Raw genomic sequence first — 16067 nt, forward strand, 5'->3', positions numbered from 1 at the left:
CCTCCGAGGCCTGGTCGGCAAGTTCTCGGGCCTTTTGGTGGGCAAATTCGTTGCCCTCCATTGAAGCATGTGCAGGCGTCCATACAATTCTTACTTTTCTGTCAGGCAATTTGGTTGAGAGCATGCGGTGCGTTGCTGGTGCCACCCAACCCGACCTGAAGCTCCTGCACGCTTCCTGGGAGTCTGTTATGACCACCGTGGCTTCCGTCTGCGTGAGGGCCAGTGCCACCGCTAGCTCCTCCGCTTCTTTGGTTGATGCGGTTAGTACGGTGGCACTGACAAGAAGCTCTGTCTTTGTGGTGACTGCCACTGTCTTTGCTCTTTTACCACGGATTGTGGCTGCATCCGTGTAGACCGTTTCCTCGAGGGTGCCGTATTTTTTGTTTAAGGCTTTCGCTCTAGCTTCTCGTCGACCGCTGTGGTGAACCGGGTGCATGTTCTTTGGCAGTGGGTTGGAAAAGATATTATGCCGCAACCGATCAGGAAGCTGCTTGTTCGGCTTCACGTCTGGGGAGCTCCATTTGATTCTGTTCAACAGTTTTTGGCCGGTTTGTGTCATTGCAAGCCGCGCTTTCTGGCTGGAGAGGTGGCCCTCTATGAGCTCGTCCACCGTGTTGTGCAGGCCGATGCGTAGGACCTTATCGGTTGACGCGCTCATGGGGATCCCAAGGGCTTGCTTCGTGGCTTTACGGATGAGGGTGTTAAGTTTTTCCGTATCTGTCTTGGTTAGAGTCATGTAGGGCACTGCGTATGTTAGCCTCGATAGAACGAAGGCCTGGACAAGACGGATGGTATCGTCTTCTTTCATGCCTCGGTGTCTATTTGTGACTCTACGAATCATGTGCACAACTTGTTCGGTCGTTCTGGTCAGGCGCTGGAGCATTATGTTCCATTTTGTATCCGCTTGCAGAAAAAGCCCAAGCACCCTGATTGAGCTGCAGGGCGTAATTTTGTGTCCCTGTAAATTTATTTCGATGTCGTCCTTGTCATTTTTAGTGCGGCGACGCCGGACCACCAAGAGTTCTGATTTCTGTGGGGAACACTCGAGTCCACTTTCCTCTGCGTACTGCTGTACAGCTTCGGCAGCTTGCTGCAGGCAGTCTTGAAGTCTCCCGAGTGAGTCAGTGCCAGTCCAAATTGTTATATCATCTGCGTAGAGCGCATGGCTTAAATTTGGAATACTGTCTAGCCGTGCCGGTAGACCCAGGAGCGCGATGTTAAATAGAAGCGGGGAGAGGACCGAGCCTTGGGGTGTACCTTTACTTCCGAGGGTGATGGGATCTGAGGTGATATCGCCGATTTTGAGTGTGGCTGTGCGATCTGAAAGAAAGTCTACAATGTAGTTGTATGTTCTCTCCCCGCATCCTGTGTTGTTAAGGTTTCGTAGAATTGCCTCGTGTGACACGTTATTAAAAGCCCCTTTGAGGTCGAGCGCTAGTATTGCTCGCGGGGAGTGTCGAGTGGCGGGTGCGAGGATTTCTTCTTTTAGCTGAATCAGCACGTCCTGGGTTCCGAGATTCTTTCGAAATCCAAACATGGTGTCTGGCATTTGATGGGTTTCATCCAGGTATTGCTGCACACGGTTGAGCACAATTCTTTCCATCACGTTTCCCACGCACGATGTGAGGGATATTGGCCGCAAATTATCAATATGCGGGGATTTGCCTGGCTTGGGAATAAATCTTATCTCTGCTGTTTTCCACTGCTTTGGGATCTTGCCTTTAGTCCAAAAGTCGTTAAGATACTTCAACAAGGTCTCGAGAGCCTCGTCGTCAAGGTTGGCTAATAGTTTGTAGGAGATGTGATCGGGTCCTGGAGCGCTGTTGCGCTTGTTTTCGGAAATTACAGCCCGGAGTTCGTACAGTTGCAACGGTTTGTCGAGACCTTCATTCGGCTTTCCTGTGTAAGGTAGTGGGTGGTAGCTCTTTTCGGTCTGGAGGTACTTTGTTTCGAGATCCTTGAGGAGCTTGTTCGAGTCTCCTTGATATGAATTGATTGTGCGGATCATATGACGATTGGTTTCCCCCTTGCTGGTTAGAGGGTCAATCAGGTGACGGAGGAGAAACCAAGCCTTTCTGGTGGATAAGGTTCCCTGCAGACCGTCACAAAGTTGAAGCCAGTTTTCCTTGCATAACGACAAGGCGTATTCAGCCGCTTGTTTGTTGATTTGACCGATCTTTTTGCGGAGTTTTTTGTTGTGCCTCTGTCTTTTCCATCTCCTTGTAAGGCTTCGCCTGGCTTCCCACAGGTGGAGAAGTCTCGTATCCACGTGGGGTGTTAAATATGTAGTAGCAATCGTTTGGGTGTGGGTTTTGCAATCCTTCATTATTTCAGCGGCCCAATCATCGTAGGACGACCCCGGGTTCTTTTCTCTACTTGCTCGAGTCTTCCGAAACTTGTCCCAATCGGTGATTCGGGCAAAACCTATATGGGCTTTATAGGTGACGTCTTTGACGGTAAGTTTAATGATTTCGTGATCAGAACCAAGACTGACTTGCGTGTTTGTCCAGGCAATGTCGATAGAGCCTGCCAACAGCGACAGGTCAGGGCAAGTATCGCGTGACGTGCTAGTACCAATCCTGGTGGCCACGTGAGGCTCGTTAAGTAAAGTGAGTCGGTTCTGATCAATGATGGTAACTATTTCCTTTCCCTTCATGGAGTTGAATCTGTATCCCCACATCTGATGAGGAGCATTGAAGTCTCCCAGGATAAGAGCTGGCTGGTCTTTGGCTAGGTTGAGAGTCTCTTGAATGGTGTCCTGTATCCCGGGTTTCTTGTTAGACGGTCGGCAGTACGCGTTGAGCACGAACAGGTTTCCTTTCTGTTTGGTGGAGGAAGAGTGAACTTCTATGAGTGTGTGTTCACATCCTTTCTGGCTTGTAAGGTGCTGCGTTGCCGCGACGTTCTTTCTGACAAGCGTTGCTTTTGCCTTGCCTGTTGGATCGGTGTACGTAACATACCCAGGCAAGTGCGTCCTGCTGTTAACCTCTTGGAGTGCTATAATATCTGGTTGGGGATCGAGTGTTGCGATGAATTGCTGTAGGTCTCCTACTTTTTCTTTGATTCCACGGCAGTTCCATTGAATGATTGTCGTGGTGTTTCCCGATCTATTGCTTGGGGCCATCTTGAGTGCTAGTGGTGCTCTTGATGTCTATGTGTGGTCTTGAGTATGGAGTTGAGCGCCTGATCGAGTGGTTCATTGAACTTTGGCTTATGTCGGCCTCAAGTCGATCTAGTCTTGTAGCGTGGTTCTGTGTTTCTTGTTTGAGTACCTGCACGTCTTGTTTCAGTACTTGCACGTCTTGCCTGAGTGTTTGCATGTCTTGTTTAATTTCCCTGATTTCCTGGAGGACCGAGTTGTGAAGAACGTTCATGCGATCTGTAAGAACTTTTGACATGTTTAGAATGGCTTCTTGAATCTCCTTGGCGAGACTATTTGGTTGAGGGCTAAGCGTAGTGCTAGCGTCGGTGGTAGGTGGTGTTTCAATTGCTGCGGTCGCTTGCTGTGACAGAGTAGTAGTTGTCTCTGTTATCGATTGCTGAGGGTTCGGCTTCTTGCGCTTGTCAGAAGGATTGTGTTATACGGCCTGCTCAATGGCCTCCAAGCGGGCTTGCAGTGACGCTATCAGTTTGGTCTGTTGTGCTAGTTGGGCCTGTAATTGGCTGCATTCTGCACATGGTATTTGCATATCCTGTGTTAAAGCGGGAAACTGGTTTTGGTTTTCGAGAGCAGCGGGAGACACTTTGCGTGCCCAGCTCACCTGTTTAACACTGGAATCGGGATGCGTGGTCCGAGACGCAGACCTAGACTGGGAAGCTGGTCTTGTGCTGAAACTGCGGCCTCTCCGAGACGGTGTGCAGGACCGGTTTCGTGACTGCTTCCGCTGCGGGGTAGAGGACCGGTCTCGAGACAGCCCGTGCTGGGCGGTCTGGTCCCGTCGGGAGGACCGTTCCTCCGCCTGGCGTCGTTCGTGCGCCCTTTTCCGGAGAATGTAGGGTGTGAGGAAGCGTTTGGGGCAGTCCTTAGTTCCGGTGAGATGTGGGCCCTCGCAAAGTTCGCACCTGGCCACGCAGGTATGGCCGGTCGAGGGGTTGTGGACGCCGCATTGGTGGCAAACGTGGATGTTTGGATGAGGGCAGGCTGTTATCCGGTGACCCACCTCGTGGCAGCGACTGCACACGGAAACAGTCTTCTTGTATAGTGAGCATGGATGTTCAGCTCCGTATAGTCGGACGTAGTAGGGAACTTTTGGTCCTGTAAATGTTAGGACAACGGTTGTGGACTCTTTTCCCAGCCGTCGGCAGGAGTAGACTTCAAATTGGTCTTGGTCAATGTTTTTCAGAATTTCTGCTTCGGTGAGTCCTACGGGGACTCCGCGAATGACACCTTTCACTGCATCGTCGGGAGCCAGCCCATATAACTGGACGGCGTGCGTGATGTTGCCGACATGTATTTGGGTCAGTCGGCAGAGGGCTTTAGCTATCTCTTTAAACGGGGTGCTAACGGTGGCAGTATTTTGCGCCGCGTCTATGCGGAGGCGTAGGTTTGCCTGCTGCCACATGGAGTTGGTGGCGTCGAGTAGGGTCAGTGAAAGCACGGATGGTGGGATTTCACTTAGCTTTAGTCCGTCTTGTGGCCGAAGCACGAGTTTGTAGTCGTCTCTGGGCAGCGGGCTGGGCCGCGGGAGAGGCTTTCGTGGGGCTGGGGTAGCTCGGATTATGGGCGGAGCCGAAGGTAGCCTGAGCTCGTGTTCGGTCTTGCGTTGACGGCGTCGCTGAGCCCTTGACACGACGTCGATCCATGGCATGTCATCTTCCTCCGGTGTAGGGTCTGGCTTGTCATCGCTTGCGTCGTGTTGCATCTCGCTATCTTCTTCGGGTCTAGGTTTGACGCTTGGAACAGCCGCGGTGCAGCCTCCGTCGTCGTCGGGCAGGCCTTGCATTGTCGCCATACTCCCACTAGGCCCACAACACCAGCGGCAGGCCTAGCGCACCTGCCCGAAAGAAACCGTCGTGGATTATTCAAAAATGCACCCACCGGCTCAGGAGAGGTACCCTCTGGTGCACAAAGATGAGGTGAAAACGATGATAACAGAGATAAATCTGACTGGGATGGATTCTCGGAGAAATAGTTGAGAGTTCCCGGAGAACATGTGAAGCGCCTTCGGCCGCAAATCTTCTTCTTCTTCCTCTCGCGCCAGGAGCGCGCCAATCAGCAAGCACCAGCGACGACGCACCGAGGGATCATGGGCAAAGGTGGCAGCGCACTAGTCTGCCAATCAGGAAAGGCCACGCATGGAACAAGTGGCGAGATGACCATATAAGGGCTGGGAAGAAGTGAGAAGCCAATGGGAGTGCGCCACGAGAGAGCCCAGAGGGTATAAAAGCGGGGCACACAAAGAGAAGGGAGAGGCAAGACAACGGGAGGCAAGAAACCGAAGAAACCAGGAGGCGGCCGGAGCACGTGCGCTTCAACAAACGATCCAGGGGGACGCGGCCAGGCCATCGACCACGCCTTCCAAGCCTTGGCGGGAGTGGGCCGACTTCGCATCGGCACCGTCATCCTAGGTGTACCACGAACCTGTGTCTTCGTGGCCCCAGCGGCATCGGTCGGGCACCAGCGGCCAGCGTCCACGCTCCGTCGACGTTCGTCTCGACGGCCCCGAAAGGCGACGTTCGTGCCTAGCCTACCAGAGACCTCCAGCGGCAGCGGTTACCAGGGGGTAGCCACCGAGGAAGCGCGCCGCCGAAGGGATGACCGCGCGCATCGAACACCGGCATCAAGGACATCCAGCGGGAGCGGATACCAGGAAGTAGCCGCAGAGGAAACGTCAGGACGCGCGGAGCCCACGCCGTCCAACGAGTGGCCGCGCGCATCGAACGCCGGCACCGACGAAGCGAGACGACGGCTACCACCGAGTCCCGGCCACGCAACGGTGCGACACGTCAGCGCCGACGACCGGGGTAGGCCAGTCCAATAGGGACGCAGTTGTAAAGGGCACAACTAGGGAGTTGTGGTTCGAGAGAAACTAAACTGTATGAGTATATTCAGAGGGTACTTAGTGTAAGGCTTTATTGTAGAGATTTTTGGGGTTTGATTTGAATTGTATATTGAGCTGTTGACTTAGGGCTTTGTATGTGAGTTGTATTTTGGGATGGTAGAGGTTTGAGCGTTTATCGTTTGTGTGTTGAATTATTGTGTGCTTTGCGTTAGGCTTTTCAAGTGTACATTAAATGTGTGTTATGTCAAACTCGCCAACGGCTTCCCCGTGTCCATTGCTCCGAGCTGGTTAAGACCACCCCACCATCCGTCCACGTGACAAATAATTGGCGAGCCTGCCAGGATTGATTTATCCTCACCCGGGATACTTCCATCGGGCCCAGTCACGTGTCTTACCAGCTGCGAGAATGGATTTAGGAAGGTTGTTGGCGTTGGTTCAAACGCGAGGTTTGAACAAGAAGCAGTTTTTTTAATTGTTGGACGAAGAATCTCACAAAAAAAACGAAAGGTCAGATGTGGAGGAAAGAAGGTATTTGGCAGAGGAACAAAATTTTGAGGCGGAGAAAAGGAGGATTGAGACGAAGAAAAGAAGCATTGAGGAGGAGAAGAGAAGGATTGAGGAGAAAAAGAGAGAAATTGAGTTAAAACAGGCAGAGTTGAAGAGAGCACATGCTGAATTAAAGCAATGGCTCGAAAAAGAGACACGCAAAGAGAGGGGAGAACGAGCCACACGTGAGACCGAAGGCACGCGGACCGGCGACCACGTTGAGTCACGTGCGGTAGAACGAACGCAGGGCGGAGATCACGAGGAGGCACGTGAGATAGAAAGAACGCAGTTCGCTGACAACCACGAAGCAGGGCGTAAAAAGGAACCCAAAGAAAACAATTGGTTGTGCGAACAGCCCACTGAGGGGAAAGGCGCGTTCGAAGCGCGAGGTGATGAGCCGGCCGTATGCGGCACGACGGCAGGCCAGGCGCACAGAGATGAGCGCTCGGAGAATAATTACGGCGCGAAAGAGGTGATGCCTTCATGTTATTATGGGGGTTTGTGTTAGCCCAGCTTCTCTGCGCAAGCACTGACTGAGGATGACATGTCTTCTTCACCGTGTGCTGGTAGGGATAGCAACCGGCAAGAAGGCTTCAGCTGTGTGCCGTCAGAAAAGTCCATTGGCAAAGACACTGCCAGTGTCGCTGAAAAGTTCAATGACGTATCTTTAGACAGTCAAGATATCCAAGCGGGGTTGGTGCTTGTTCCAGGGGTCAGGGGTGGAGAGTCATGTGCCGGGTTTCCCGAAAAAGCAGGACCGCTGTCTGAAACCGAATGTTTCGCAGTCAACCAAAGCGCCAGGGAAAAGGAATCAGGCAGGGATGTGGCGCAGGAGAACGTTTATGTAGGCATAAAGGCTGTGCGAGCCCCCAGGAACCAATCTTGTGACAACATCAGCGAGAAGGAGCATGACTCCAATAGTGAGCTTTCGCGGAAAAGGGAGGAAGACTGCGTGAGGCGTGGACGGTGTAGAGTGCGTGAGCGGAGCCATACCAAGAAAGTGAGGCTAACGGGAAAAATGGCCCGGATGACAGGCAAAGCTAGAAAGAGAAGTAGACGAAGGACCAAGAGAAGAGTCAGCAATACGAAGGCCAAGACTGAGCACGAGAAGGGCAGCTATCGACGAAGATGTGAAGCGCTAATTGCCTTGCGAGCTAGAAGGCGTCAAAGAAACGCGCTCTGCGGCACGGTAGGAGTTGAACTCGCGAGGCTTGGGTGCCCAAGGCAACCATTAAGCCAGGCTTCGCGCGACCGGCACGCGAGCGGTGTGACCAAAGTCGGTTGACATAACCGATCTGATTGTGTAGCCAAAGTTGCTGAGTGGTTAAGGCGGAAGAAGGTGAAGATGAAGCCATAGGTCAACGAACCTGATGGAAAGCACGGAACTGACCTGGAAAGGATTAGGACCTATTACGGTGAGGCATAAGTAGTGTGTTGTGGTAGGGCATACATGTTGTAGTATAGTCAAAAGGCAAGCTTCGTGTGGAGGTATGTAATAGAAATATGAATGAGTGAGGGACGAAGTTTGTATTTGAGAAATAGGTTGTGTATTAGGGTAAAGCACAAATGTTATAGTACCGTGCGGATGAAAAGGCGATCTAGGGGTACGACGTGTACATGGAAATGAGGTCGTTTAGAAGTGTATATAGATAAGGAGTGTTTGCTAGCTTGAGATTTATTGATGTGTTTGATGCGATGATGTGTTCTAGTAGATTGTATGAGGATATGAATATGGAGGTGTAAGTTCATGCAGCGCAGCGCAGGAATAAAGTAGGAGGCTGAGTATAAAGGCGAGGTTATTAACTATAGATTTAAAAATAGCGGCAAAGTGCCGATTGAGGAGCAGGAGGAGGAAAGACGTTTTTCGGTGTGGATTGAGAAAGGCTTGTTGCATAAGAGATCATTGATGGGTTTCATTTCTATGATGTGTTACTGCGGAGTGTGTGAGGAGATGTTTCAGAAAGTGATGTATTGGTGATAGAATCGGAACGAGGTGTGAACCAAGTGGGGGAGTTGGGGACACAAATTACCTATAGACAAGGGTGAAAAAATTGGTGAAGTGAAGTGTGTAGTGAAAAGTGTGACGAGAGAAGTGAGCAGTGGTGGTGAACAGTGGACTTATGAGAAGTGCCCAAGGGTTGTGGAAGAAGAGGACATCGGTGGATATGATGAAGCAAGCAGTTTTTTGAGAAAAAACTCTTAAAGGGGGGGGGGGGGTAATTGTCATGTGTCAGGGCACCCCCCGAGAGGGGATGCATAAAAACCCCGGAAAGCGAGAAAAAGAACAAAGGAACGGCCATTTGAGGTGCTCGCCAGGAGCGCGCCAATCAGCAAGCGCCAGCGCCGACGCACCGAGAGATCATGGGCAAAGGTGGCAGCGCACTAGTCGGCCAATCAGGGAAGGCCACGCATGGGACAACTGGCGAGATGACCATATAAGGGCTGGGAAGAAGTGAGAAGCCAATGGGAGTGCGCCACGAGAGAGCCCAGAGGGTATAAAAGCGGGGCACACAAAGAGAAGGGAGAGGCAAGACAATGGGAGGCAAGAAACCGAAGAAACCAGGAGGCGGCCGGAGCACGTGCGCTTCAACGAACGAGCCAGGGGAACGCGGCCAAGCCATCGACCACGCCTTCCGAGCCTGGGCGGGAGCGGGCCAACTTCCCCGAGCATCATACAGGGAGAAGATCGGCGAGAGCCAAATATATTCAGTCCAGATTCGGCAGTCACCCAGACTCGAGGTTCACGGATGCAGCCAAGTATCCGCATCGGCCCTCGATGGCAATTTCCATCATCGACCCAGACCTGCAGGAGATAGCTTCGGCCTCCGTCAACACAAGCAGCCCAACAGAGGCAGAAGAGGCAGCTATAGCCATGGCCATAGTATCCAGCGCGTCAGACCAAAAACACGTACGCGTCATCACCGACTCCCAGGCCGCCTGCCGGAGCTATGCAAGGGGCAGGGTCTCTTCTATAGCGCACCGCATTCTCGCCAGTAAGGCGCCAGAACACCTCCCAAGTGTTACAATAGTATGAACTCCCGGACACGACTCTCTTCGTGGCAATCAGCGAGCTAACGCTGTCGCCCGAGCCCATGCCTCCCGGGCGCCACTGGAGGATAATTACCCGGAGCACATAATGCTGCAATACCACACAATTCTACAGCACCAGCGACTCACCCGACAAGCCTTTCCTCCTCCGCACAAATCCTTAACGAGAGAAGAAGCGACATTCTGGCGTCAACTACAAACAAACACCTTCCCGCACCTAGGAAGGCTCCACGCCATGTATCCTACAATTCACCCTTCGAACAAATGCCCTTCTTGCACAACACAGTATGCCTCCCTTTACCACATTACGTGGGCCTGCCCCGAAATTCCAAACATTCCCCGAATACACAACCCAACCCTTGAGCAGTGGAAAGCTGCGTTGCTCAGCTCGGACCCGGAAGATCAGCGACAGCTGGTACGACGGGCCACGAGTGCAACCAGAGCTACTGGGGTCCTGGAATAGGGGCACCTCCCCTCCTCAAGCAAACTACACCCTTTCCTAACCAGCGTAAAATAAAGTTATTCCTCCTCCTCCTCGCATCGGCACCGTCATCCTAGGTGTACCACGAACCTGTGTCTTCGTGGCCCCAGCGACATCGGTCGGGCACCAGCGGCCAGCGTCCACGCTCCGTCGACGTTCGTCTCGACGGCCCCGAAAGGCGACGTTCATGCCAAGCCTACCTGAGACCTCCAGCGGCAGCGGCTATCAGGGGGTAGCCACAGAGGAAGCGCGCCGCCGAAGGGATGACCGCGCGCATCGAACGCAGGCATCAAGGACATCCAGCGGGAGCGGATACCAGGAAGTAGCCGCAGAGGAAACGTCAGGACGCGCGGAGCCCACGCCGTCCAACGAGTGACCGCGCGCATCGAACACCGGCACCGACGAAGCGAGACGACGGCTACCACCGAGTTCCGGCCACGCAAGGGTGCGACACGTCAGCGCCGACGACCGGGGTAGGCCAGTCCAATAGGGACGCAGTTGTAAAGGACACAACTAGGGAGTTGTGGTTCGAGAGAAACTAACTAGAACTGTATGAGTGTATTCAGAGGGTACTTAGTTTGAAACTTTATTGTGGAGATTTTTGGGGTTTGATTTGAATTGTGTATTGAGCTTTTGAGTTAGGGGTTTGTATGTGAGTTGTATTTTGGGATGGTAGAGGTTTGAGCGTTTGTCGTTTGTGTATTGAATTATTCTGTGCTTTGCGTTAGGCTTTTCAAGTGTACATTAAATGTGTGTTATGTCAAACTCGCCAACGGCTTCCCCGTGTCCATTGCTCCGAGCTGGTTAAGACCACCCCACTATCCGTTCACGTGACAACTGGATTCCTCTTCTGGCGGAAAATGTTAAATTCTGCGTATGCTGGTTGAGGCATTCTAAAAAACATAACCATCTAATAAGGTGAAGGCACGTGATTTAAAACTACTCAGACGGTCAGAAGAACTGCGAGCTGGGCGTGTTGGTACATGTTCATGGTGGGAAAAGCGCTACAGCAACAAGAACAAGTGAGTACACGGGACAAAGCGCTACTAGCAACTGGAGAATTTAGTATTCGAAAAACATACATATATACAAGGAATAAACCCCACAGTCATCACTTCAAATTTCACAATATACCATCTCAAAAGATCAAGGCGCACCAACAACCAAACATTTTATACATATTCCAACCGCACGTGTGCTGACAAGAAAGGCGCCACACACCTTATCAACCCTGATTTAAAAAGGCATACTCAGTGTCAGACAGCAAGACCGATGGTTCGCTGACACATTCGTTTCCTTCTTTCTTTATACGGAAAGCTTCTATTAGTTCTCTTGTTAGTCGTTTTTTGTGTTTATCAACAATTAACATATCTCGCAGTTTTCGGCGGTATTTGCAGTCTCTGCAATGAACGGCTAAATGTGAATACGGTGATCCTTTTAGCGAGCTCTGATGTTCGCGAAGGCGAACATCAGAGGGCATGAATAAACTGGAGGGCACGAATCTGAAGTTGTTTAGGTTTGTTGACGATTATCTTGTTTTGGTCGGGAACACCGCGGTTACCCATACGCTCATAGATGTCATGAAGATTTTCAAGAAAAAAGGGCTTGGCCTTGAGTACACGTTCGAGGTAACAAAGTAACGCGAGCTTCAATTTTTAGACATCTTGATGAGGTTTCTGCCCACCCACACTTGCTGGATGTACCACCCCAGGTCCACCAAGAAATTGATAAGCTATGAATCGGCCCAATCAAAGCCAGTAAAAATGGCTTCGCCATTTTCTGCATCAGATCTGCGTTAACAAAATCCTGCGAACATTTGGTGGAACAAAGTGTCGCCGCTCAGGTAGAGCGGTTAAGAGCAGCCGGGTATCCAGATGAGTGTGTTTTGTTGGCGTGCGAGAGGAATCGCCGAGAGGTTAAAAGGCCAGGGAGCACCGATCAGAGCAGGGGAAAAGAAGCAGCTCCCGGCAAAGAGAAGATAGCGGTGATTCCGTACCTTCATGGCACGTCTCATCGCCTAAAGAAGATAGCGTCAAGATATGGGGTGCGCGTGGTGTTTTCAGCGAAAAACAAGCTGGCGAAAATTGGCCCAGCGGTGCAAAGGGTGGCAGAAAAGAAAGCGACAGGGCAGAAGGGATGTGGTAGGAAACACGGCACGAAGTGTTAGAGTGCAAAAAAGGCATAGTATACAGTATTTTATTAACACGTGGAAAGAATTACGTAGGGCAGACCGGCCGATGCCTGAACGTACGCCTTCGCGAACATCAGAGCTCGCTAAAAGGGTCACCATTTTCACATTTAGCCGTTGATTGCAGAGACTGCAAATGTCGTCGCAAACTGCGAGATACGTTGTTGATAAACACAAAAAGCGACTAACAAGAGAAATAATGGAAGCTTTCCGTATAAAGAAAGAAGGGAATGAATGGGTCAGCCAACCATAGGTCTTGCGTTCTGACACTGAGTATGCCTTTCTAAATCAGGGTTGATAAGGTGTGTGGCGCCTTTCTTGTCAGCACACGTGCGGTTTGAATATGTATAAAATGTTTGGTTGTTGGTGCGTCTTGATCTTTTCAGATGGTACATTGTGAAATTTGAAGTGATGACTGTGGCGTTTATTCCTTGTATATATGTATAAAATCTTTGGTTGTTGGTGCGCATTGATTTTTTCAGCTAGTAGATTGTGAAATTTGAAGTGAAGACTATGGCGTTTACTCCTTGTATATATGTATGTTTTTCCAGTACTAAATCCTTCAGTTGCGAGTAGCGCTCTGTTCCGTGTTCTCACTTGTCCTTGTTGCTGTAGCGCTTTTCCTACCATGTACCCACACGGTGAGTGCAATGAAATATTCATCATCATCATCACCATCACCACCACCACCACCACCAGCAGCAGCCGCCTCAGGTCCCCTGCCGTACGAAAGCCTCTCCTCTTTACCTCCAACCGTTCCCGTCCTGCGGGGCTTGAGTCCGCAGTTTAAACCCGAATTGCTTTATGTCACCACTCCATCGGATTAATTGCGTTCTCCTTCTTTCAGATTCATCTCTTGTTACCCACTCTGTTATATTTTGACCACCGGTTGTCGATCGGTCTCACTTCATGTAATATTAGTACTGCATGATGCGACATACTCTGTTAATTCCTACGCATTTTAGTCTCGTTATTATTTTTCGACCGCCTTGTTAAAATTGCGGAGTTTTGGGTCGACCGAACGTTGAAGTAAGATCGTAGATCACGTGTTGTCGCGGTTCGCTTCCACACATCTACTTTCCTCGTATCTAAAAAAGATGTCTATCGGCCTTGTAATGACTTTATTATAATACTTTGTTAGTATATCTGACACGTTAGGTTTAAAATTCAATCACTGAAGGAAAAATGATCTGTCATTAGTTTTGGAAGCGACCATTTTTCATTTACGTGCAACCCGTGTTTCCTGTACAAACCCCTACCTCCGCCTAAACAGCACCATTTTGTGACATGGTTTTGATCCACAGACCATTGTAATGAATATTGCCTGAAATTAAAAAACTGTTCTAAAAACGATGTAACCGAACTAATTATACTGATCATCAACCAATACTTTTAGTCGATGAGAATAAACCCTAGAATCAAAGGGCTCATTGGCACGATGGTTAGTTCTATATTTATTCATACGGCATCACGGTTTAGCAAACCTATTAAAACAATGAAATCAAAATGAAGCCAAATAACAATTTTTCAGCAAACATGTAATTACCTGTTTTCTGCCGTAATATTGCATGATTCACGACTACTGGCGCAAAGAGGGAGGTTAATGATCACAGCAATGCCAGTTTAGCATTCGCATCTCGTCTTTGGTATAGCACAGGACTCAGCTCCACCAGGACAACTGCACTCGAGGCATTTCCGAGGTTGCGCTTTAAACCTGTAAAAATAATGCGGGCATTTTCTTAAAATAAGAAGCCACTTTTGTTATGCTAAACGGTCTTTCTCAACAGAAAATGCGTTTATACAGGAAGGCACTTGTAATGTTCAAATGAGTACCACTTGTCAAACACGGATTTCTATCGGCAATTACGCAAGCTTTGATTCGCTCAAATACCAGATGGAGTGAGAAGAGCACCCAGCCAATAAATGAGATGAAATTACGTCAAAAAATTTTACCCTGATAACAATTAAATAAAGAGCACCCTAAAGACTCAGTCAAAGTGTATAACGTGTAACAGACAACCCACGTAAGATGACGCTCAGGAATTCAACATGGCTATCCACAAACTCCCTTTGTGTCCTCACCATCACCAATAAGTATGGCAAAACGACTACAGACCAACGTGGAGTATTTCCATTCCTGTGGCTAAAAATTAGGAGTGCACGGGAAGGCGAAGGTTGAATTACAAAAGCAGCATAACGTACAAGAACTACAGAAAGTGAACCCTCTGCACGGACGTTTCCCTATGTTGCTGCAGAAGGTGTGTTTTGATGCGTTTATTTTGCGTTTGTTTTGATCGCCGTAACGCGTTCGCCCTTATTTTACTGTCTTTTCAAGCGACCGTGAAGACAAAATACAAGTTTTATTCAATAAAAATTGATTTTTCCTGATAGCAGCAATATAAAATTTTCCCTACACTGCGTGGAGATATAGAAGATATTAATAACTACGTTAATCAGTGTCAACGCGCCGATCACATTCCAATGATTTTTTGATGAGGTTATGCAATCTTTCTTTCGCGACCGCCGGCCAAGAAACACGACTAGGCAGCTGCAGCGGGCCCTCTGGTTACGCGCTAATCATAACCCTTGAAGGCAAACGTACAAAACAAAGGGTGATAAAAATGCATACTGCGGACCCTACCCCTATCACATCATGCCAAAATGTTAAGTATTCTAAGTTTCCATTGTGCTTTTATCTAAGAAAGCGTCTTGTTGTTGGTGTGGACCTGAGATTATTACCAATAGCCAGTTCTCTCAAATCGAAGAAAGTTCTATTCCTTCATCAGGGCCTTTTTATACGTAGCGCGTGTTTCGTGCTCCTAATGGGACACTGAAGTGATTTGTAAACATTGCGGGATTACGAGCGCAAATTGTAGGCTGGAGCCTGTAGGCCATGTTTCGACCGCTGTTCCTGCGTTTACTGGACTTTACTCACAAGAAACAACGGTCGCATATCTGCTCCTTTCGTTCCAAAGGTCGCCGAAAGCCGATAGTTGACTCCTACCTCTGCGAAGTAAAGGCCTCCCTTCTCTGTCCCGATCACCTCTCATGCTGTTCCTCTCCCGTCTCGTTCCTGCCAAGATAACACGCTAGAGGTTACTATGTCAATTGAAATTTACCGCATTTCACTACACCAAGCCGGGTTTCACTACACCAAGCCGGGTTTCTTGATGCCAGCGCTGCCGCTCGGCGGAGACGCAGGTGAATTGAGGCACTCTACTACGACGTTTATAGAACCATGTTGCCCTACTCCACGTACGTTACAAACGGAACGTGGATCCCACCTGGTGGAAGCTTTCGTTGCTATTGCCGTTTTATTTCTTAAATGCTGCCAGGAGGTAGCGCTGGCAACAGCATGTCACGGTCTTCTGGTGTTGATGTATTACATCATTTGCTCTCGCAAAAACGAAGCATCCATAAATTATTGATTAAAAGAACACTGCAAATATCACTGATGTATTGATTTGCTGCCTTATATTTGCGTAATGTCTTGTTCTTGTTCAAAATGTGGACAAGTATGAATACTGACACCAGACGTAGACGTTTATATTTTCTGTGGGTATATAAGGCTATTGCGGAGCTTTGATTTCCCTTTGGCTGGGTGGCTGAATCAATTCAGAGACAGACAGATAGAACGATGGACCAACCTTTCTACGTTAAAATATCCCAAGAAAGACTATCGTCTTTAAAATCAATTCGAAAATGTTTTCTTCCTCTCTACATCTTCGCCAATTTTAAGGTGGCCTGCTGTACATTGTCAGAAAAAAATGGCTTGGCTTGACTGCGTACTGCACGGCTCGCC

The sequence above is a fragment of the Haemaphysalis longicornis genome, unplaced genomic scaffold, assembly GCF_048455015.1.
Source record: "Haemaphysalis longicornis isolate Haplotype H1 unplaced genomic scaffold, Haemaphysalis longicornis Haplotype H1 scaffold_12, whole genome shotgun sequence".
Classification (NCBI taxonomy): domain Eukaryota; kingdom Metazoa; phylum Arthropoda; class Arachnida; order Ixodida; family Ixodidae; genus Haemaphysalis; species Haemaphysalis longicornis.